The sequence below is a fragment of the Rhinopithecus roxellana genome, chromosome 4, assembly GCF_007565055.1.
Source record: "Rhinopithecus roxellana isolate Shanxi Qingling chromosome 4, ASM756505v1, whole genome shotgun sequence".
Classification (NCBI taxonomy): Eukaryota; Metazoa; Chordata; class Mammalia; order Primates; family Cercopithecidae; genus Rhinopithecus; species Rhinopithecus roxellana.
Genome location: NC_044552.1, coordinates 36,191,667 through 36,215,690, shown reverse-complemented (window position 1 = coordinate 36,215,690; position 24,024 = coordinate 36,191,667). Strand labels below are relative to the sequence as shown.

Below are 24,024 nucleotides of genomic sequence, written 5' to 3'. Positions count from 1 at the left end.
GGTGGTCGGATGTGGCCGTTGGGATTCGTCACTGCCCTGGGCCTCAGTATCTTTGTATCCGTTGGTGGAGTCTGTGGGGCAATTTCCTCCTCAAGTTAAGTAAGCACTCGAGGGGCCCATGTGGCCCTCGGAGGCTCCTGTATTTTCCTCCCGTAGAGGCTGAAGTTAGTCACGGGGCCCCTTTTGGATCTTACAGTTATTTTAGAGGCTGAAGTTAGTCACGGGGCCCCTTTTGGATCTTACAGTTATTTTCCACCCCTGTGCCTGTTAGAACGGGGGGCAGTCCCTTTACCTACCAGTGGTGGGAACCCTACATCCTTGTCCAGAGACCAGAGGTCAGTTTTCAGGCCAAGCAGAAGCCTTTCTCCAGCTGCACAGGGTGCAGAGCAGCCTCTGACGGATGCGGCCACTGCAGGTTTATGTCAGGCGCAGTGAGCAGCCACAGGGAAAAGGTCCAGGGAGTCAGGTGCCTGATAGGACAACGTGCCAGGTCCTTTGGATAACAAAGGGAAACATCCCCTGGGACGTCCAACTCACGTCTCACGAAGAGGCTTGTAACTTACTCTTTCAAGTAAACGCCTAAGCATTGAAAACAGTTGTGAGCACCCTAAAACATCACTTGACCCAAGCTCTCCAATTTATTTGAAATCCCAGAAAAGCGAAAGTGATTCATATGAAACGAACTTCTGAAAATTGAGATACATTTTCATTTACTGATGATTTTAATCAGGAACCATCTCAGTTAACACCAACCAGCAACCGATTCATCTCTATTAAGGAACAAGACCTTAAGCGATGAGTGTGTGCTTTTGCTCTGAGCTATTGATTGCTGGCTCATTCTGCTGACTCACACACTCAACTTCTGTATTAACCTCCAACCCATCACTTAGTAGGCTCTTCTTACGGGTAAGGATTGGTTCTTTTACCTTCCAACAGTCCCTGGAATAGCATGGGAGCTCCCTATATAATTTTTTGGGAAAATGACCTGTAAAAGTAGGCCATTTTCCTCTCCTTTCCTCTCAGCTCAGAAGGGCGTGGCATTTCTGCTCTGTAGAAGACCCTCCTCCGTAGAAGACCCTCCTCATACCCAGCTGAAAACACTGGCCCTTCATCACCTCGATCTTAATGGCCAGAATGCAGCCTGCTGGAATTCTTAGAAAAAGTAAGCACCATGACAGGAAAATACTGACTGTCCCAAAGAAACCAGTGGAAGAAGTCTTCTTTAAACAGGCCCTGAGTAACCATGAGTGTCCTTTGGGCGCATTTACAGAGGTGAAGGGTACGGTGGTGGGAAGAGAGGTCCTATTACAGAAAAGGAGCAAGGGCTGTCTCTTTCCTTTAGAGGGGACCATCCCTTCCATCAAGGAGTAGAGACTGCTGCCCAAGGAAGCCGCTCCCCAGCCCCAGCCATGGAAGGCTGCTCTCCCTTTCATTGCAGCCCAGGAAGGTGAGTTGGCTTTGCCCCCAGCTCCATCTCCGAGAGAGCCTTGACTGTCCAAGGGACCTTTGTAATGGTTAGTCTGCTTTCTGAGTTGTTTTCTGTCTATAGGGATCTAAGGAAATGTTGGAGTGGGCACCGCGTCCTTGGGCTTGGCCCCGCGTGATACACCTCACCTTGTCTCTCTCAGGGCCTCTTGTTTGCAAGGCTGTCACGGCTGGTTTAGAATGTTTGCCCACTGGGCGCGGTGGCTCATGCCTATAATACCAGCACTTTGGGAGACCAAGGTGGGCAGATCACCTGAGGTCAGCAGTTTGAGATCAGCCTGGCCAACATGGCGAAACCCTGTCTCTACTAGAAATACAAAAAGTAGCCGGGCGTGGTGGCACATGACTATAATCTCAGCTACTCAGGAGGCTGAGGCAGGAGAATCGCTTGAACCCAGAAGGCAGAGGTTGCAGTGAGCCGAGATCATGCCACTGCACTCTAACCTGGGCGACAGAGTGAGACTCCATCTCAAAAAGAAAAAAAGAATATTTCCTGATTTTTCAGGGCAAGAATGGCCAGTGACACATATTTTACAAACTCCTCATTCCTAACTCTTGGGGGGCAGAGCTCAAGGGAAAGAGAGGCTGGGGGTGGAGGGGCCAGCCACATGGCCTGTGTGGGCCTGGGGTGTGTGTGGCCCAGGCAGCGCTGCTAGGCCAACTTCACCTGGAACTCAGTGGCGCAGAATGTCAGAGCTAGAAGGAACAGCACCCGGCACCCAGCCCTGTGGCTCACGGGGTGCCCTCCCTTCGCAAATTAATGTCTGATTTTGCCCCAGCCACTGAATCCCAGCCTCTCCCCTGCTTAGGGATCTGCAGCACCCAGTGGCCCTTCGTTCTGTGGGATATGTACCTCCAAACCCTCTCTGACTTAGTGGTTATCAGGTGGGTGATCCCCAGGGAACGGGCTGATACTCGGGGTGACCTAGTTGCCAGTCAGTTAATCCTGAGAAGGAACCTCCACTCACACATCTGCAAAGTGCAAGCAGGTGGAGGGAGGGAGAGTCTCTGCAGGTCTCAGTCTCCTGCCTTCTGACTTTCAGTTAGTCCCATCTCTAGCCTCATCTCAGTCCCCACCCTGCACTCCCCTGGCTTCCTTGCTGCTTCTCTTACTCTCTGGATTTCACCAAGCAGATCACATTCTTCTTAGGCACATCCTTCTCTGTGAGTGTCCTGTCCTGCTGCCTCAGTTACTGCTCCCATCCATTCGTGGTCTCCCTATAATTTGTTGCTAATTGCCTCTCTCCTGTAAACCGTCATTTTAGTGGAATCTGAGAAAGGAAAGGAGATAAAGACATGCTTTCAATCTACCGTCTTTGAATCAGAAGTCCTGCAGCATACTTTGGAGGAGCTTTGTCGTGTTCCATTCTATTCCTGTGCCTTCTATTTACCCAGTCTCGTATTTTGCACACTTAGATTGTTCCTCCCTACAGCTTCCCCATTAAAAAAACATTTGGTGGGTGCAGTGGCTCACACCTGTAATCCCAGCACTTTGGGAGGCCAAGGTGGGAGGATCTCTTGAGCCCAGGAGTTAGAGACCAGCCTGGCCAACATGGTGAAACCCCGTTTCTACTAAAAATACAAAAATAAATAAATTAGCTGGGCACCTTGGCATGCACCAGCAGTCCCAGCTACTCAGGAGGCTGAGGTGGGAGGATCACTTGAGCCCAGGAGGTTGAAGCTGCAGTGAGCCAAGATTATGCCACTGCACTCCAGCCTAGGCAAAGAATGAGACTTGTCTCAAAAAAAACAAAAACTAAAACAATGTTTGCATAAGTATCCTTGCAGTTACACCTTTAGGCATATTCCTACAGGTGAATTTCTGTAAGAATTTCTGGGTCAAAGGATATGCAAAACTTTAAGATGTTTCTGGTGTATATTGCTAAAATTCTCTTTATAAATATGATACTATTTTGCATTCCCATTAGCAATAAATGTGTCCACTTCTTTACACCTTTGTCAATACTGAATATCTTTGAACATATGTTTTTGTGTATATAATGTGAACATTCTGCAGTCTTGACTCTGGGGTCAGAGGGCATGCATGTTGAAATTTTGATAGATACTGGTGAGTTTACCAGGTTTTTCCCCCCAGCCAGTGTATTAGCATACATGTTTCCTCCACATTCTTGCCAATGCTGCAGTATGATTTTAAATTCTTTTCCAATTTGACAGGCTATTTTAATCTGCATTTTATTGATGTCTCCTGAGGTTGACTGTTTCTTGTGTGTTCATGCCATTTGTGTTTCTTCTCTTGTGGGTTGCCTATAACCCATTTTTTTCCCTCGTGTGGTTATTGTTTTCTTATTGATTTTAAAGCTGTCTTTATATATTAAGGATATTAATATGCAGAGGGAAATTTATTTTTTCATTTTGTTGACATTGAATTTATTTACCCCTTCCCCCCCACCGCCGAGACGGAGTCTTGCTCTGTCGCCCAGGCTGGAGTGCAATGGCGCAATCTCGGGTCACTGCAACCTCCACCTCCCGAGTTCAAGCAATTCTCCTGCCTCAGCCTCCTGAGTAGCTGGGATTACAGGCACCCCACCACCATGGCCAGCTAATTTTTTGCATTTTTAGGAGAGATGGGGTTTCACCATGTTGGCTAGGCTGGTCTCGAACTCCTGACCTCATGATCCGCCCACCTCAGCCTCCCAAACTGCTGGGATTACAGCCGTGAGCCACCACGCCCGGCTGAATCAATACATTTTCAATTGTAAAATGTCTCAGTCTTTTTCCTGTGTAGTGTGCCTCCAGAATTATCTGTTCCCGAACTTCCTTTATATCTTCATTCACTGGGCCTGAGGGATGGGCTGGCCACAAATGCATCTGTGACTGAGTTCCAGGTTGTGATCCTCAGTTCCTTCAGAAGACAGTGGATAGTTCCTCTGGAGGCTGCTTAGGCACGGTGGCAGCTGGAGGTGGGAGGTTGTTCCCGGGGAAGAGGCAGTCCCCACCTGAGCCTTCACATTATTGACCTGGGAGCTGCTGGCTGAAGTGTTCCAAGACCCACCTTGAACTGGGGCGATTCAGAGGCAGAGAGTGAACGTCAGGAGGGACATGATGGGGATGAGCATGGCTGTCATCTCAGCAAGCCCCCCACCCCACCCTGGCCACTGACATCTGGCCTCAGGGAGCAGTGTTGGCCACTAGGGCCATGGGAACCAAGCTGGTGTCAGGAGGAGGGGTATTCCTGCCCAAGTCCATTCTGACCGATTGAGCCTAAGTGGAAGTGAGGACAAGACAAGTTGGACCGCCTGACTTGACTCAATGCTGATTTGGATAAAGCATTGAATCAAGTCAGGTGGTCCAACTTGTCTTGTCCTCACTGTGATAACAGCACAAAATAACCTCAAATGGCACAGGACAGTGTTGTTTCAGGGCAGGGCCTTACCTTCCAATGTGTGTTTCTCCCAGTGCTTGCTGTATAGATTCGCCTCTTTACCCGCCCCCCCTCCACTTATCATAGTGCCTTCCCGGAGACCTGGTCAGGGAGGAGGCTGACTGGGGTGGATGCTGGGAAATGTCTCTCAGCTGCTGTTGCTGAGCATGAGCTGGGGCCTTCCAGGATCAGGGTGAATTGGAGCCTCATTTTCCCCAGCCGGTTGCCCATGGCCTAGAAAGTAAACTCAGTTTTAGAAATGTGTGAACAGTGCTGTAGGGATTTTTTTTAACTTTCAGCAGAGCAGATTCTTCAGCCCTATTTAAGATGCTCTGAACAAACCTTCAGAGTGGCCCTTAGACTCTGCTTAGTATGGCGTTGCTGTTCAGAGAGACAACTCCACATTTCCTCCCAAAAATTAGGGATAGGAACCAAATACCGCATGTTCTCACATGAAAGTGAGAGCTAAGTGATGAGAACTCATGGACACAAAGAGAGGAACAAGAGACACTGGGGCCTGCTTGAGGGTGGAGGCTGGGAGGAGGGAGAGGAGCAGAAAAAATAACTATTGCCTCCTAGGCTTAGTGCCTGGGTGATGAAATAATCTGCACAACAAACCCCCATGACACCAGTTTACCCATATAACAAACCTGCAGAGGTACCCCTGAGCCTAAAATAAAAGGTTTTTTTGGTGGTGTTTTTTTTTTTTTTTTTTTTGAGATGGAGTTTCACTCTTGTTGCCCAGGCTGGAGTGCAGTGGCATGGTCTCGGCTCACTGTAACCTCCGCCTCCCAGATTCAAGCAATTCTCCTTCTTCAGCCTCCCAAGTAGCTGGGATTACAGGCATGAGCCACCACGCCTGGCTAATTTTATATTTAGTAGAGACTGGATTTCTCCGTATTGGTCAGGCTGGTCTTGAACTCCCGACCTCAGGTGATCCGCCAGCCTCGGCCCCCACAAAGTGCTGGGATTACAGGCGTGAGCCACTGCGCCCGGCAAATTTTTTTTTTTTTTTTTTTTTTAATTAGGCATAGTTGGCTGGGCACAGTGGCTCATGCCTGTAATCTTAGCACTCTGTAAGGCGGAGGCGGGCAGATCACTTGAGGCAAGGAGTTCGAGACCAGCCTGGGCAACACAGTGAAACCCCATCTTTACCAAAAAATACAAAAATTAGCCGGGCATGGTAGCATGCACCTGTAGTCTGAGCTACTCAGGAGGCTGAAGTACATGAGAATCACTTGAACCCGGGAGGTGGAGGTTGCAGTGAGCCAAGATTGTACCACTGCCCTCCAGCCTGAACGACAGAGAGAGAGAGGTGCATCCTCAGAAGAGTCTTCCAAAACAACCGTTCTGTCTCATCTTACTCTGTTTTCTTAGCAGTTACAACCTCAGCAATAATAGTACCACCTGTGTTCCAGACAGTGTTGTTAAAGCTTTTTGTGTGTGAATGCATTTGATCCTCATGTTAACCTCATAAAAGAAGACTGTTACTCCACAAAGAAACCGAGTCCTAAGGGAGGCTAATGGGATAGCTGGGCACTGGGAGTTTTCTATTCAGTAAACGTTTATTGGGCCCTCATTATGGACTAGGCTCTGTGCTAGGATCTGGGGATACAGAAGTCATCATCTTTGCATTCCAGTCATCAGCAGACCAACGTTCCAAGACCAGATTGGGTCAGTGACTCCTCTCTGAGACCCTGGACAAGTTGCGTACACAGATACCTGCGCTTTATTTTACCCATCTGTAAAAGGGAGTTAAAGGGACGACCCCCAGCTCCTCTGGGTTGGTTCTTGTGAGATATATGGGTGAAACCACTTTGAGACATGCACAGTGGGGCACAGATGCAGGATGTCACTGGGTATACCTATTCTGGGACCAGGAAACAACAAGCACATCCCCTCCTCCTATCTGGATGAAGGAATGGTGGAGAATCAGCCACTATTGATCTCTATCCTGGTGGTACTAAGTTTATCAGATTCCCCCCATATCCCGCCCTTACTCGTGGACATTGTATAACATCAGAGGATTCTTAAATGTCTCAAGGATTCCGGCTAGAATCTCAAAATCATTTTTTGGCCTGCTGCTGGAAGAGATGCTGTGCTTCTCTACCTGGCCAGTAGGATTATGGCATTTGAGGCTGCAGTCCCATATGATTGGAAGTGGTTGGTTATATTGTTTGGAAGAGGTGACCACTGAAGAGTCCCTTGCCTGTTGATGGCACCTTTTGAGGAAACTGTTCTGATTCATTATTAGGCTGCCAGTCTGGCTGTTTAATTCCAACAGTTCCAACAGCTGTTGTTATTCTGGAACCTAATACAAGAGCACTGTTTTGCTTTCTATCATTTTTGCCAAAATCATTAGTTAAAAACAAGCTTGTGGTGATGATACATGGGTGCATGGTGGAGAAACAGCCCCATGAAAAGGGAGTCTCACTCCTTGTCACCCTCCTGAGATGGGCTATAAAGAATGGGATGATCAAACCTTAGAGCAAAGCAACACAGGGTGTCTGGCCTCATCCTCCTGGATTGTATGTCAGGGGAGGCTTTGGTCTCCAGTTCTCGCCCTGGGCCCCACCCGCCTTTCTGTCATTCTGTTTTGTTTCCTGTGTCTAATTTGTTGCATGATCTGTTAATAACCAAACATGCCCTCACAAGTTGGGAAATATTTGCAGAGTGATAAAGCAATTGTGTTATAATCTCCCACTTTCCAAGAGAGACAGGCGTCAGACCTGCACACTCTGAGAACCATCCAGGCTTTGGAACCTACTGATTCTGCATTTAATTTGATTCATTTGCATTGCTGCCACCCTCATACAGGCCCCTGTCACCCCTTCCATCCAGCCGGTTGCCTGGCCAGTGTTGTACTGAATTTATTTTTTATTTTAATTTTTCCTCTAGATTTGAGAGTACATGTGCAGGTTTGTTACAAGGGTATATTGTGTGATGCTGAGGTTTGGGTTTCAATTGAACTCATTACCCAAGTAGTGAACATAGTACCCAATAGGAAGTTTTTCAACCTTTGCCACCCTCCTCCATTTTGGAGTCCCCTGTGTCTGTTCTCATCCATGTGTACCCCTGTGTTTAGCTCCCACTCATAAGTGAGAACATGTGGTATTTGTTTTTCTACTTCTGTGTTCATTCATTTAAGATAATGGCCTCCAGCTGCATCCATGTTGTTCCATGTTGCTGTGAAGGACGTGATTTCATTGCTCTGTGGCCCCAGGCTGGAGTGCAGTGGTGCTATCACAGCTCACAGCAGCCTCGAACTTCTAGATTCAATCCATCTTCCCACCTCAGCCTCCTTAGTATCAGGGACTGGGACTACAGATGCACACCACCACACCCAGCTAATATTTGTTTTTTGTTTTGTTTTGTTTTTTTTTTTTTTTTGGAGAGGCAGGGTTTCATCATGTTCTCCTGCCTGGTCTCAAGCTCCTGAGTTCAAATGATCCTCCTGCTTTAACCTCCCAAAGTTCTGGGATTACAGGTGTGAGTCACCAAACCCAGCTTTTTTTTTTCTTTTTTTTTTTTTTTTTTTTTTTTTTAATTATTTGTGGAGACAGGTTCTCAATATGTTGCCTAAGCTGGTCTTGAACTCCTGGGCTCAAATAATTCTCCCAACTTGGCCTCCCAAATGCTGGGATTACAGACATGAGCCACCACACCCAGCCAATTTCTTTTTTGTTTGTTTGTTTGTTTGTTTGAGATGGAGTCTTGCTGTGTTGCCCAGGCTGGAGTGCAGTGGCGCGATCTCGGTTCACTGTAAGCTCTGCCTCCCAGTTTCACGCCATTCTTCTGCCTCAGCCTCTCTAGTAGCTGGGACTACAGGCACCCACCACCACGCCTGGCTAATATTTTTTTTTTTTTTTTTTTTTTTAGTAGAGATGGGATTTCACCGTGTTAGCCAGGATGGTCCCACTGTGCCTGGCCCAATTTCCTTTTTTTTTTTTTTTTTTTTTTTTGGAGACGGAGTCTTGCTCTGCCGCCCAGGCTGGAGTGCAGTGGCCGGATCTCAGCTCACTGCAAGCTCCGCCTCCCGGGTTCACGACATTCTCCTGTCTCAGCCTCCCGAGTAGCTGGGACTACAGGCGCCCGCCTCGTCGCCCGGCTAGTTTTTTGTATTTTTTAGTAGAGACGGGGTTTCACCGTATTAGCCAGGATGGTCTCGATCTCCTGACCTCATGATCCGCCCGTCTCGGCCTCCCAAAGTGCTGGGATTACAGGCTTGAGCCACCGCGCCCGGCCAATTTCCTTCTTTTTTATGGCTGCATAGCATTCCATGGCATATATGTGCCACATTTTCTTTATCCAGTCCACTGTTGATGGGCATCTAGGTTGATTCCATGTCTTTGCTATTGTGAATAGTGCTGCAGTGAACATATGAGTGCATGTGTCTTTTGGTGGAATGATTTATTTTCTTTTGGGTATATATCCAGTAATGGGATTGCTGAGTTGAATGGTAGTTCTATTTTTAGTTCTTTGAGAAGTCTCCAAACTGCTTTCCAGGGTGGCTGAAATAATTTACACTCCCACCAACAGTATATAAGCATTCCCTTTTCCCCACAGCCTCACTAACATCTGTTATTTTTTGACTTTTTAATAATAGCCATTTGGACTGGTGTGGCGTGGTATCTCATTATAGCTTTGATTTGCATTTCTCTGGTAATTAGTGATGTTGAACATTTTTTCCATATGCTTTTTGACCACTTGTATGTCTTCTTTTGAGAAGTGTTTGTTCATGTCCTTTGCCCACTTTTTAATGGGGTTTTTTTTTTTTCTTGTTGATTTATTTAAGCTCCTTATAGATTCTGGATATTAGACCTTTGTCAGATGCAGAGTTTGCAAACATTTTAACCTGTTCTGTAGGTTGTCTCTTCACTCTGTTGATAGTTTCTTTTGTTGTGCAGAAGGTCTTTAGTTTAATTAGGTCCCACTTGTCAATTTTCATTTTTGTTGCAATTGCTGTTGAGGACTTAGTCATAAATTTTTTTCCAAGGCTGATGTCCAGGTGACTATTTCCTAGGTTTTCTTCTAGGATTTTTATAGTTTTAGGTCTTACATTTAAGCCTTTAATCCGCCTTGAGTTAATTTTTATGTATAGTGATAAATAGGGGTCCAGTTTTAATCTTCTGCATATGGTTAGCTAGTTTTCCGAGCACTGTTTATTGAATAGGGAGTTCTTTCCCCATTGTTATTTTTGTCGACTTTGTTGAAGATCAGTTGGTTGTAGGTATGTGGCTTTATTTATGGGTTTTCTCTTCTCTTCCATTGATCTACGTATCTATTTTTGTACCAGGACCACGTTGTTTTGGTTACTATAGCCTTGTAGTATAGTTTGAAGTAAGGTAATGTGATACCTTCAGCTTTGTTCTTTTTGCTTAGGATTGCTTTGGCTCTTTGGGCTCATTTTGGTTCCATATGAATTTTACAATAATTTTTTCAAATTCTGTGAAAAATGATGTTGGCCATTTGATAAGAATAACATTGAGTCTATAGATTGCCTTAGGTAGTATGGACATTTTAAGGATATTGATTCTTCTGATCCAAGAGCATGGAATGTTTTTCATTTGTTTGTGTCATCTATAATTTTGTTCAGCAGTGTTTTGTAGTTCTTGCAGAGATATTTCACCTCCTTTGTTAGATATATTCCTGGGTATTTGGGCGGATAGACTGTTGTAAATGGAATTGCATTCTTGATTTGGCTCTTTCTGAGCACTAATTATGGACCAGACCCTATGCTAGGCTGTGGGAATACCAAGATTAGCAAGTCTTACACTTTATGTCTCCACCTTCTCTTTGATGTTGGTTCAACAAATGCCAAGCACATCCCATCCATGTAATGTCCCTGTTGCCTCAGACATGTCACTTGATCAGAACACTTTGGCAACAATCTGTTCTGAAATAAAGTTCCAACTCCTGAGCCTGGCATTTAGATCTCCCCATTGCACTGCCCTGGCCTGGCAAACAGCCCATCTCTCACTCCTCCTGTGACCAGGTAGACCTGCTCACTGTCCCTAAACATGTCTCACTGGCTGCCTTCTCCTGTCTAGTTCCACTCAACCTTGGGGGCCGACCAAGGCTCACCTGCTTAGGAAAACCTGGCAAGACATGTTGCCTCCTGGTTTGGGACTTGGAGGCACCTATGATTGCACTTTTCACTGGGTGCTCATCATGCCACCTTGTATCCTGGTCTTTCTCCATGGTTGTCTCACCTTCCCTATTGTCAAGTTGCTGGGATTCTTGCTTCATTGGTATCTTTCCTCTCCCATGACAGAATGAAGGGCTGACCTATGGAAGTTATCCCATCAATATCCCTAATGAAAACCAGGGGAGGCCAGGCACGGTGGCTCACACCTGTAATCCCAGCACTTTGGGAGGCTGAGGCGGGGGGAATCACAAGGTCAGGAGACCAGCCTGGCCAGTATGGTTAAACCCCGTCTCTACTAAAAGTACAAAAATTAGCCGGGCGTGGTGGTGCATGCCTGTATTCCCAGCTACTTGGGAGGCTGAGGCAGAAGAATCAGTTGAACCTGGGAGGCAGAGGTTGCAGTGAGCCGAGATCACGCCACCGCACTCCAGCCTGGGTGACAGAGTCAGATTCCATCTCAAAAAAAAAAAAAAAAAAAAAAAAAACTGGGGGAAAGTTGCACCTCCTTTATCACCTCTTCCTGACAGTTCCTTAGTTCTGCTGCTGAACTAGAGAAGGTCAGAATTGACCACTCTTAGACAAATACCTGTTTTGTTGAATCCATATTTTTTCGTTCAGATAGGCCATGGAGAGGGCAGGGTAATGGAGAGTGTGAGAACAGGTGCTCCTTATCCTCTGCTTGCCCCCCTCCTTCCAGTGCCATTCTCTGCCCTGCTGTGGCCTGGGAGACCAACCCCAGTGGATTGTGTCAACTAGGCTCCTTTACTTTACCTTCCAGGTGTGGTTGGGTTTGGCCAGTAGGAGGCACCAGTAGGCGATCCAAGAACAAGAGGAAAGCAGGGAGCATTAATCCCCCTGCTTCCTCTCAGCCTCATCAGCTTTCTGGCAATGGCTATCTTTTACAGCTACAGCCCCCTTCCAGTCCTCCAGACGCACTGGGCTACAGTAACACTGTTCTGCCTTCTTGCCCTTCACATTTAGCATTTAGCATCTGCGTGCTGCACCGTATATTGCTGGTTGCCTTAATCCTCCCCACACCTCTCTAACTTGTTCATTTATTAAATTATTTTTATTTAAATTCTTTTGATCATTATCAATAGTATCTGAGAGTCAAACTTACAGGCTTAGTTATCTGTCCCAATATACAACCCCATGAACTGATCTATGTTATTTTCTTGAAAAGGGCATTTTGCTTTATTTGGGGCGGGGGGTTTGCATTCAGAAGAATTTATAATAAAAATTAGTCTCCTGGTGCCTTCCCTTCCTAACCCATACCCACTCCTTGAAGGCACTTTTAACTCAATTTTATTTTATTTGACATTTGCCTCCATATTTTCAATAATGTGCTTTAATTTTACTCCTATTTTAGAAATTACCTGTTGACTTTCTGTTATGATAGATAACAATTTAACTCCCTTATACCATCCCTCTACCTCTCCTCCCCACATCCTCACAACAAAGTTATATTATTATTTATAGTTCCTCTGCTTAGTTACCTTTGTAAGTAAGATCCTTACTATCATATTTCTTGTTTCTTAACAACGGTACTTCCTGCGTCCCTGTGCAGTAAAATGGCAGTATTTGCGTTCTTACCTAATTTGCCTTCTACTTTCCAACTTCTGTCATCTCTGCTTTTACTTTTACATTGTTAAGATTGATAACATTTACATTTTTATTTTGTAGCTGCCGTTCAGTCTTTTATGCTTTATCTACAGGTTGATCTTAAAGGCTGAAAAACTAGGAGATAGGGCTTATGTTATTGTGATTGCATAAATGACAAGTTGCACATTGACAATCCACCGTTGGACATACTTGTTTGATGTGCCCGGTGATTTTTTTTTAGGCTTACAGCCAACATTTAAAAATTGGTAGAGTTTTTTATAAAAGATCTAGAGTTTGGGATTTTGTTTTAAAAATTGGAAGTTCTGGCACATATGGTCTGACTTCCCACATATAGTAACACTCTGCTGGAGTCTGTCCCCTTTGGAATAGGCATTCCTACTCTAGTTTGCCACAGTTCCTACCACTCACAGCATATGCAAGTGTTCCAATACCTGACTTGCTCGTTTATTTACTTACTTACCTGCCCCTGAAGGCATTTAAGTGTGTGACCCTGATGCTTGATGTGTTATTCTCTCTGGAGCCAAGTAATATACTATGGATACTTTCTTTAACAGCTTTAATTTTTCTAAGAGTTTCTCATTGCCTTTTTAAAAAAACTATTTGCTGTTATTATATCCTCATTATTTTCTCTCAAACTCTCTAGCCAGTTGGGTATTTTATGTATTCCCCTTTCTCCCAGGGTCTTCTATTCTTCTCAAATTTGATTTCATTCTAGGTCTGCTGCAGAGCTGTCACCTGAGATTTCTTCGACTACTTTATTAGATTGGTTCTACTGCTTCCTGGATCTCAAATTTTTTTTCAGGGTGGGGTTTGAGGGGGTCTCAGGGTTGGGGGTGGTCAGTTCAGTTTCTCCAGAGAAGGAGATTACCTTTTTTTTTTTTTTTTTTGACTTGGAAGAATAGATAACCTGGCTGCCTCATGAGCTACCTATGAAGGGCGCAAATCTTCTGACTTCAGATTTTTTTAAATCCCCCCCTTTTCAGCCTCCTATCTGATTCCTGCCCTCCATTGTTCTGGCATCTCTGAGTCATGAGCCTGTGGCCATTTTGCCAGGCTGATGGAATCTCATAATATTTGAATGCTGGAGCTCAGGCTTCCTGTGCTTGCATCATTAGTTTCTAATCTTCCATATTCTGTCTGTTTTCCACAAAGTTGTCCCAATCTCTGTCCTAGGTAGCCTTCACCTGTTCCCTTTATTGTTGAAGTTATGCCTTTTTAAAAACATTCTTAGGCCGGGTGCGGTGGCTCACACCTGTAATCTCAGCACTTTGGGAGGCCGAGGCGGGTGGATCACCTGAGGTCAGAAGTTTAAGACCAGCCTGGCCAACATGGTGAAATCCCATCTCTACTAAAAAATACAAAAGTTAGCCGGACGTTGTGGTGGGCACCTGTAATCCCAGCTACTCGGGAGGCTGAGGCAGGGAGAATTGCTTGAACCTGGGAGGAGGAGGTTGCAGTGAGCCAAGATCACGCCACTGCACTCCAGCCTGGGCGAAAGAGCGAGACTCTGTCTCAAAAAAAAAAAAAAAAAACTTTCACTTTTGTTTTGGTGGTGATGTATTCCCATGGAGAGGATAGAAATGAATGCAGTTAATGTATTCGTCTTTAATAGGTTGTGCTCAGAATTGATCTCAACCCTTCTTGAATCTGTTTCAATTGTTGGCCTATCTCAGCGGAAGAGCCAATAGGCTAAACGCTCCACCACCTCAAGTAGGAACTTTTAATCCTAAATTTACCCCTTTAGGATTTAGGATAGGTTTCATAAATCCTAAAGGGGTAAATTTAGGATTAAAAGTTGGATTGAATAGACATATAATAATATAATTTAGTTATGGCCGGGCACGGTGGCTCATGCCTGTAATCACAGTACTTTGGGAGGCCAAGGCAGGTGGATCATTTGAGGTCAGGAGTTCGAGACCAGCCTGGCCAACATGGTGAAGCTCCATCTCTACTAAAATATAAAAATTAGTTGGGCGTGGTGGTGGGTGTCTGTAATCCCAGCCACTCTGGAGGCTGAAGCAGAAGAATTGCTTGAACCCAGGAGGCAGAGGTTGCAGTGAGCTGAGATCATGCCATTGCACTCCAGCCTGGGAGAGAGAGTGAGACTCCATCTCAAAACAAAAAACAAATAATAATATAATGTATTTAATATAATATATAATATATTATATTATTATATGTCTATTGAATCCACCTTTTTTTTTTTTTTGGAGACACGGTCTCACTCTGTCACCCAGGCTGGAGTACAGTGGCACGATCATGGCCTTGACCTCCCAGGCTCAAGCAGTCCTTCCACCTCAGCCTCCCAGGTAGCTGGGACCACAGGCACACACCATCACACCCAGTTAATTTTTAAATTTTTTTGTAGACATGGGGTTTCCCTATGTTGTCCAGGCTGGTTTCGAACTCCTGGGCTCAAGTGATCCTCCTGCCTCAGCCTCCCAAAATGCTAGGATCACAGGCATGAGCCAGTGTGCCCAGCTCATACTCTTTTTTTTTAACAATCAAATTAAGAGCTTGTATTGGTTAGGGCAACGTTAGCTGCTGTAATCATCTCCCACGTTTCAGGAGTTTAACATGAAGGCAGTTTATTTCTTGCCCTTGTAACAGTCAATGCAAGTGTTTCTGGTTGTAACTGGCTTTCCTCTACAAGGTAATTTAGGGATCTACATGCCTTGTCTCTGTCACTCTGCTATACTCTGGAGCATGCATCTTCAAATGGGGGCAGTATCACACCCAAGGGGGCAAAGATCTTGGAGGCTGAAAAATCTTTCATTTTGATGCGTAAATCACAGACATCTACATAAGATGTAGATGTCTTATATAAATCACAGACATACATAAATCACATAAATCACAGACATGGTACATAAGCAGATATAGAGTATATCTATGGTGTGAAAATGTCATGGAGGAAAGTGATTAGGAAAAAAATGTCTAAAAAGGCGCCTTAGGAGGGCAACAAATGAAGAAAAGGTGGAGAAACACTGCCACAGGCCTATGAGGACTCTTCATTCAGGTGGAAGGGAAACAGAGGATGGAGAAGGCTCACCTGCTTCTTAACCACCTTGACCCAAAAGCAACACAGGTTACTTGGCCCACATTTCATTGGAGAGAACTAGTCAGGGAGTTCCAGCTTGCTGCAGGAGGAGCTGGGAAATGTAGTCTCCGGCTGGCCACACTTCAGAGTACCTCTAAGTGAGGACTCTTAGCCAAAGAAGGGAGAGCATCAATTTTGGAGGATGGTTGGCCTCCCAATACAGGAATCAACCAATGTTGTCTTAAAGGACCAGGTACTACACATTTTGGGCTTGCAGCCATGGTCTCTATTGTAACTACTAAACTCTGCTCGTTGCAGCTAAAAGCAGCTGTAGATAATACTGAAATGAATGGGTGTGGCTATGTTCTAATAAAGCTTTATTTACATAAACAGGCAGCTGATTGGCCTGCAGGCTGTAGTTGTCCAGTCCCTGAGTATCCATTCTGGAGCCTTTCAGTTGTCCCCATTACCTCTGCTTCTTGGGACCTAACCCACATTTCCTTTATTCCAGTGCCTAACTGGAGCCTAGAGCTTCCTCTCAACTGAATAAAGGGTTTGTCTTGGCTGTTTCACTGAAAACAGTGGAATACGACCCTGTACCAAGTGAAGTGACCCTTTCCCAAGACTGCAGAAAAGAAAGAAATGTTGTCTGTGTCAGTCCAGTGTTAGCTGTCCCCACAGCCACCCAACATGGTAGGGGTAGAGTGCCTGGCACTCAGTAGTAAGTGCTCAGAAATGTCCTGTATTCAGTGTTGGAGGTTGGCTTAAAACTACCTGCATTCAGTGAAATAAGACTTGGAGAATATGGACCTCTATTTCTTGTAGCATTAGAGTGGATTATTATTCAATGGTTAACACTAGTATTTACAAAGAACTTTTTTTTTTTTTTTTTTTTTGGAGACAGAGTCTCGCCCTATCACTCAGGCTAGAGTGTAGTGGTGCGATCTCGGCTCACTGCAACTTCCAAGTGATTCTCCTGCCTCAGCCTCCCGAGTAGCTGGGATTACAGGCACCTGCCACCACGCCCAGCTAATTTTTGTATTTTTAGTAGAGACAGGGTTTCGCCATGTTGGCCAGGCTGGTCTTGAAACTCCTGACCTCAGGTGATCTGCCTGCCTCGGCCTCCTGACGTTCTGGGATTACAGGCGTGAGCCACTGCGCCTAGCCTAGAACTTTTAATAACATGACAAAATGCTTATTTTATAAGCAGGATTCAAAATTATGTATACAATATAATCTCAACTATATCTTAAAAAGTTCAGAAAAAAACAAATTCTCAACAAGTGATGGAGTTTTTCTTCTTTTTATTTTGTATCTGTTTTCTAAAATTTTTACAGTGAACATGTTTTATATGTGGAGAAGAATGTTATTTTAAAAATTATTGAGGTCTGGGAGCTAATGTTTGTAATCCTAGCACTTCAGGAGGCCAAAGCAGGAGGCTTGCTTGAGCCCAGGAGTTCAAGAGCAGCCTGGGCAACAAAATGAGACCCTGTCTCTATGAATTTTTTTTTAATTAGCCAGGGATTATGGTGCGCACCTCTAGTCCCAGCTTCTTGGGAGGTTGAGGTGGGAGGATTGCTTGAGCCTGGGAGGTTGAGGCTGCAGCAAGCCATGGTCATGCCACTGCACTCCAGCCTGGGCAACAGAGCAAGACTCTGCCTCAAAACAAACAAACAAAAACTATTGAGGAGGAAATTAGTGCTGAGTGAGGGTATAATTACCCAACAGGTTCTTCCTTCCTGCTTCACAGAAAAAACTAATTCACTGAGACCACAGTGTTGCAGTAGACAAAGAGTTTAAGGCAGAGCCAGCCAAGCAGAAAGACTGGAGTTATTACTCAAATTGGTCTCCCAGAGAACTCAGAGGCTAGGGTATTCTATGGATAATTTTGTGGAGAGGGGAATGGGTGCTGCTGATTGGTGAGGGTTGAAATCATAGGGCTGTGGAAAATGGTACTTGTGCGCTGAGTCAGCCTCGACATTACGGGGCCACAGGACAGGTTGTCATGAGTCCCAGGTCCCGGTAGAGTCAGTTGGTTGCCAGAATGCAAAAGTCTGAAAAGCATCTCAAAAGACCCATCTTAGGTTCTACAGTAGTGATGTTATCTATAGGAGCAACTGGGGAAGTCACAAATCTTGTGACCTCTGGCCACATGACTGCTGAGTAGCAAGGGATTATAAAAAGGCAAGCTGGGGGGAGATGGCTGGTTATCCTTTAGCTACACCTACATGTTAGCAGAATTCAGGTCCCTCCCATAATCCTAATCTTGTGGCCTTTGATTACTATTACAAATGCCATTTTGGTCCCTGAGCAAGGAGGGGGTTCATTTCAGGGAGGGACTGTTATCATCCTCGCTTCAAAGTTAGAACAATAAACTAAATTCCTCCCATGGTTAGCTTGGTCTACCCCCAGGAATGAGGGAGGACAGCTGGCTTGCAGGGATAGAGGCAAGATGGAGTCAGCCATGCTAGACTCCTCTCACTGTCATAATCTTTGCAAAGGTATTTTCAAGAGTATTAATGAAGGTGTCTGTCTGCTTGTGCACACATAAGCATGCACCTGAAAATGCCATCCAAAATTTTGTTAGAACAAAGTCACTATGAGGCAACCCCCTTCATCTATCCTCCCCAAGTTAGAAAAGCTTCTTTGGATAGTGACCAGGAAGGGTTCTGAACTGCTTCTGCACTGAGGCATTCTTCTCATTTCTTAGTAATGAGACCCTCACCTAGATTTTCTTTCCACTGAGGCAGACCGGCCTCTCTGGATGAATCATCAAGATTAGCAGTGCGGGAAGGAGGAGGTGCATGCTTGGGGTTAACTGCATGCCAGAGTCGTTGGTCATCACAGCCACTTCCCCAGACCCATGGACTTTCTTGACTTTGGGAGAGAAATGAAATAGCTTGTGACTCGAAGTGCCATTTGTGTAGACCCATTAGCGAGGCAGCCTGACGTCCAGGTTCCCCCACCCCCAGTGGAGCAGAGAACAACTGATTCTACAGGAGGAACCAAATCTGAGATCATCCCAAAACAGCCTTATTTTCTAGGCCTCCCTTGGGTCCTCATGTGTATCTTCCAGGTACCGTGAGGATAGGTGTGGGCGTCCTCTCCCCTGAAAGGAGAGCACCCCCACCCAAGTCTCTCCTGTTCAGCCTCTGCCTGTGTTTCTGCTGATGATGTCCTTCTTGAGCCTTGAGCTGTCTGCACACTGGTCCCAACCTGTGCCTTCCACACTGCTCAGACCTGCAGCGTTCTCCAGCCTTCAGCTACTTTGCTATGACATCGAGGGGTGGCGGGGTGAGGGGGTGGTGTTCCTCTTCCCAACCCTGACCCAGGGGCCCCACCTGATCTCTTGAAGGACATCAGCTGCTGGAAGACAGCCCGATGGCCCCCTTTCATTTGACCTCCTTTGTCTCTACTGCAGGAGCTCCCTCTTAGCTCCAAGTTAGGTTAGGGTGACCTCGTCGCAGCCTCTTTGCCTCTACCCCTGCTTCTGTGTTCTGAGCGCCGATCCTAGAGCCCTTCTCTTTCATCCCAACGTGCGTACTCTAGACCTGGATGTGCCACGTGTAAGGATCACACTCCAGCAGGCACGAGGCATTAGAAAGTCCTTGGTGTGTGCTTCTGTAAGCACCCAGACTTCTTAGTGTGACTTGTGAGGCCCTGCATCAAGGTTTGTCAACCTTAGTGCTATTGATATGTGGAACTAGAGAATTCTGTCTTGAAGGGACTGTCCTGCACATTGTAAGATGTTTAGCAGCATCCCTGCCCACCAGATGCCAATAGCACTTCCCTAGTCGTGAAACAGAAATGTCTCTAGACACTGCCAAATGTCCTCTGGAAGGCAAAATCACTCCAGGTGGAAACCACTACCCTCCATAATGGAGACCCCCTCCTACCACGCTGCCTCATCCCACCCACTGCACACCTGCCACATGCACGCTTATCCCTACCAGGGTCACTGCACTCACTGTCCCCACTGCTGTGAACGTTCTTTCCTCACATCTTCATGCTCTGCTCATTTAGGTCTCAGCTCAACTGACGTCACCTCCTTACCTTGGCCTTTCTTAAGCTCCCTATGCAACCAACCCATTCACTCCATCAAGTGCATACTTCTGTTTTGTTTTAAAATCACATTTAGAATCTCTGACCTTGTTCCTACCGCTTTCCTCCTGGTTTTCACTGTCCCAGCCACACCTTTCTAATTCCTCAGTCACATCCGGCATGTACCCACCAACAGGGTTCTTGCTGTTCCTCCTTCTAGAATGCTCTTTCCCCAGATCTCATTGTTCTTGTTCCCTCAGGCCTTTGCTCAGATGTCACTTTCTCAGAGAGGGCTTCCCTGGCTATTTCCTATTTCATTTTTTCCCGTAGCACCTACAGCCATCTAATACACTATACACTTTAATTATAATGATTTTTATTTTCTGTTTCTCCCTATTAAAATGAAATCTCCATGAGGGCAGGGAGTTTTGTCTTCTTTGTTCACTGTTGCATGCCAGTCACGGAGAACAATGCCTAGCGTTGAGGCACTCGGCCAGTATTTTTTTAGATGCATGAGCTTAATTTTGCAAGGCTTGCTGGGACCTCTGCCCTAGTTTAACTGTGCACATTTGAACGCATCGGGTGAGCTTGGCTTCTTGTTGTAAAACCAGGGATTTATGTTGATGAAGAGTTCTGTCAGGGTAGACTCATACTCTAAAGCATGTTTTCTTGTGAATAGAGATGTTTACAAAGCACAAAGCAGTGAATTTGCTAATAGTTCTTTTTACTGGCATCAGCTAGAGTTCTGAATTTAGCTGAAGCTTATACTTACCATGCCATGGTAGAGGTTTTCGTTTCCTAATATGTACATGCACTTGTCTAAAAGTAATTAGTCTTCAATTATGAGCCACAAGAGGTCAGGACCACCACTATGGCACCTCTCCAGAAGGGGCCCTGCCTGATAAGCGCAAAAAAAACCCTTTAGGGCCGCACCTCCGGCTGTTCCCTGTTTCCCGGGATCTTGCTTATTTCTCATCTCTCCTGGCTCCCGGCTTATTCCTTTGCTTTTTGTCTTACTAGGCTCTCATCCTTGTCTCAAAATCCCCGTCCTTACCTCCATGATCCATGAAGACCATGGCTGTCAGAAGGCAGCGTAGAAGTGAATCTGCAGCACCTCCCGGCTTGGAGCCCGGGAAGTCCTGAATATGACCAGAAGAGTTCCCAAGGCCCACATCTCCTAACATGTTGAAATCCAAGGTCTTTCAAGGAAGCCCCACCACATATGCCTTCAGGGACCTGGCCAACCCTGCCAGCCTCTCCCACAGATTCTCCCTCATACGGTCACAGTGCCAGAAATCCCAACCCCTGGGGCTCAGTGAAGGCCCTTGGGTCTTCAAGGGAATTCCCTGTTCTGGGGCCCACATCCCAGGAGAGGGCACAACTTGAGCATGTTTGCATCCTGGTAAGGGTTACTGGGAAGGCTCAGATTTACAGGCGACAGGAGAGGGGCTGGCGGGAGAGTTAGGATGTTGCAGAGAAGACCCCGTTTCCAGCTTATGTAATCGCTCCAAGGAAAGAGAGAGAAACAGCGAGAGAGAGATGGAGCTTAGCAAGTGAGTTCCTGGCTGCTTGTCATATGAAGAAAACTGATGTGAACGACACTTTCCTCCTCTGCTTCCTGCCCTGCTTTTTTGTTCTTTGTATTGTGAATAATATGAATACAGGAGCCTCATACTTAGAGTTATTTTTACAAGGTCTCCTCTCTGCTTCAGATGACTCAGAGCCAGAGCCTTCTCTTGAAGACGTTCCTTGGGAAGCACCAGAGAGATGCTGAACCCCAGGCGATCTCAGGGTCACAAGTGGGTGTCCTGGAAGTGTGGTCTGGAAGGAAAGCCTTATTGAAGGCAAGCCTTCTGCTGGTTCCCCTCTCTGCCCAGCCGGCCCTGCCTTTCTCTCACCATCTTTTCCTGCTTCAGCAGAAACAATCAGGCCCGCTTGCCAGTCTGGAGATGAGCAGAGGGCACTGCCCAGGGTCGAGGCTGCAAGCTGTGGGTAGATGAGGGGAATCTGTAGGCCCCAAAGGGCTGGGTGGCTCTAGTGTGAAGGCAAGAAAACTATTCGGGCAACCAGGCACTAAAGGAGAAGGAAGATTGGGAGAACCTATTTCGTGTCTGTCTCCCACACTGCCCTCTGTCTCCCACACTGCCCTTGTGTTCCTGGAGAGTGGGGACTGCCTCTGACTGTTCTTCCAAACATGACACCCAGCACTAAGACCCAGTGCATGTGTGTGGAGTTGATGAATTAATGAAAGGGAAGCCCCTTTCCATGGGTAAAGCCAAATTACCTGGATGCGAGTACAACGCAAAACCGTGTGCCCGAGGAGGATGGAGAGCATCTGTATCTGCTCCCGAAGGTGCGGATGCCCAGACCTCGGCACACCCAGCACCAGCACTGTCTGCTTCGACCCATCATAACCACTCTGAGAGGCCAAGGAGGTTGTTTCCATTTTACAGAGGGGAATGCCGAGGATCAGAGAGATTGGGTGACATGCCTGTGGTGCGTTTTGTAGGCGGCACAAGGGGATTCTTCCGCCCCACTTCTGACTCCATGATCCAGTGCTGCCTTGAATCCTCGGAAACTCCAAAGTAGGGGCTTCCTGCTTCTGAGAAAGACTCCATAGCTCTCTTTTGGACACAACTGCAGTGCTATCCTTCTGGGAGAGCCAGCCTGGAGCAAGACAGCTGGGACTCATCTATCTGCTGCCCAACAAACCTTGGAAGGAGTATAATAGGAAGGTTCCATTCAGACCGCTGTTCTCTGTGGCTCTGGGGAAAAGGCATGATAGGGGAGATGCCCTTTTTCCTCCTGTTAATCTGCCCTCATCCCTGACTCCCTTTCCTGCTGTCTTCTATCCGACCACACAGTCCCAAGCTTAAAACCAAGGTGGCTGGAAAAAGCTTCAAGTTGATCATGAAACTCAGAATGCATTTTCCTGTAGAAGTAGCTGGAATGCGATGCTTGGTCTCCCCATGATATATCTGAAATAGAAGAGTAATAGCATTGGCCCAGTAGAGAATTAGTATTAATGTTGATGATTTAATTAATGAATTAATAATAAGCCAGCACCCTCTCTTACTTGGAAGACGACAACAGCTCTCTCCACTCTTGTCCTCTTTTAGTTTGTTCTCCACGTGAAAAGTGAATCAGACCCCATCCTCCTCTGCTCATAGCCCTCCACGATCTCTTACGCCTGCAGCCTGGCCTCCTGCCTCACTGACCGCACCTGCCGGCTCCCTCCACCAAGCTCATTCCACCAAAGAGTGGAAGGACACAGCTGCTGTGTCCTCTGCCTGGGACTCTCTTCCTTCCCTGATTCACCTGGTTCAGTCAGTTCATTCAGGCCTGTGCCCAGATGTCACCTCTTCAGGTAACCATGGATAGGCCCCACCCATGCTCATCATTCCTCTGACCCTTACCCGGCTTTATTTCCCTTCATAACACTCATCATATCTGCCATGACATTGCACATGTGCCTGCTTACTTGTATATTGTTATTCTCCTCCACTAGAATATCAGCTCCACAAGGGCAGGGACCTTTTATTTGTTTCCTGCTGTGTTTCGAACACTAAAAGAGTACCCAACATATAGTAGGTGCTCAATAAATATTTATAAATAAATAGATGAATGGACAGCTGAATGAGTGATATATCTCTACACCTAACCAACAGCAGATTGTGGTTTCCATGCAGAATTTATCACACATTCCAAACATCAGTGCCATAAAGGAATTTCTTCCTTTCCTTGCCCTCGGGATTGGAAGTACAGGGACTTCATTTTATTAATGAGTTATAGATTTTTCTGGAAACCAGAACTTCTTATTCTGCATTTTTGGCAATAATAGACACCTGCTTTCTTGGAGAGTAGCTTCTCAGAGTTCTGAAGGCTTCTTGGGGTTTGGCAAATGGCTGGGGGTAGGTACTCTTTGGTCTCCTTAGCCTCCTGCCACCAGTTCTGCTGAGACTGGCAGTGTTCTCTTGATTACTCTAGAGCAGGGTTTCTCCTACTAACATTTTAGACCAGATCGTCCTTTGTTGGGGACTGTCCTGTGCCTTCCAGGATGTTTAATAGCATCCCTGGCCTCTACCCATTAGATATTAGTAGAACTCCCCCAACTGTGACAACCAACAATGTCTCTGGACATTGCCAAGTATCCCTTGAGGAGTAAAATCACTCCCTGTTGAGAACTACTGCTCTGCCATGTTCAGAAAGCCCCACCCACAACAAAGAATTATCCAACCCACAGTGTCACAAATGCCAAGGTTTAGCTATGCTGCTCTGAGAGCTCTGTCTGATAGGACTCTCTGC

The 24,024-nt window shown here is 46.1% G+C and overlaps 1 protein-coding gene across 13 annotated transcripts in view; it reads left to right on the top strand.

Annotated features, from left to right (window-relative positions):
- The window catches only part of TRERF1 (transcriptional regulating factor 1), a 227,228-nt gene that overhangs the window by 122,523 nt on the left and 80,681 nt on the right, over positions 1-24,024 (top strand). The window contains exon 1 of one of the 13 annotated variants that reach the window (XM_030928519.1): positions 22,907-23,086. The exons of the other annotated variants lie outside the window; for them this stretch is intronic. The gene's annotated coding sequence lies outside the window, so the exon portion shown is untranslated. Of the gene's footprint in view, positions 1-22,906; positions 23,087-24,024 lie in introns of those variants that run through there. 13 annotated transcript variants of the gene reach the window in all.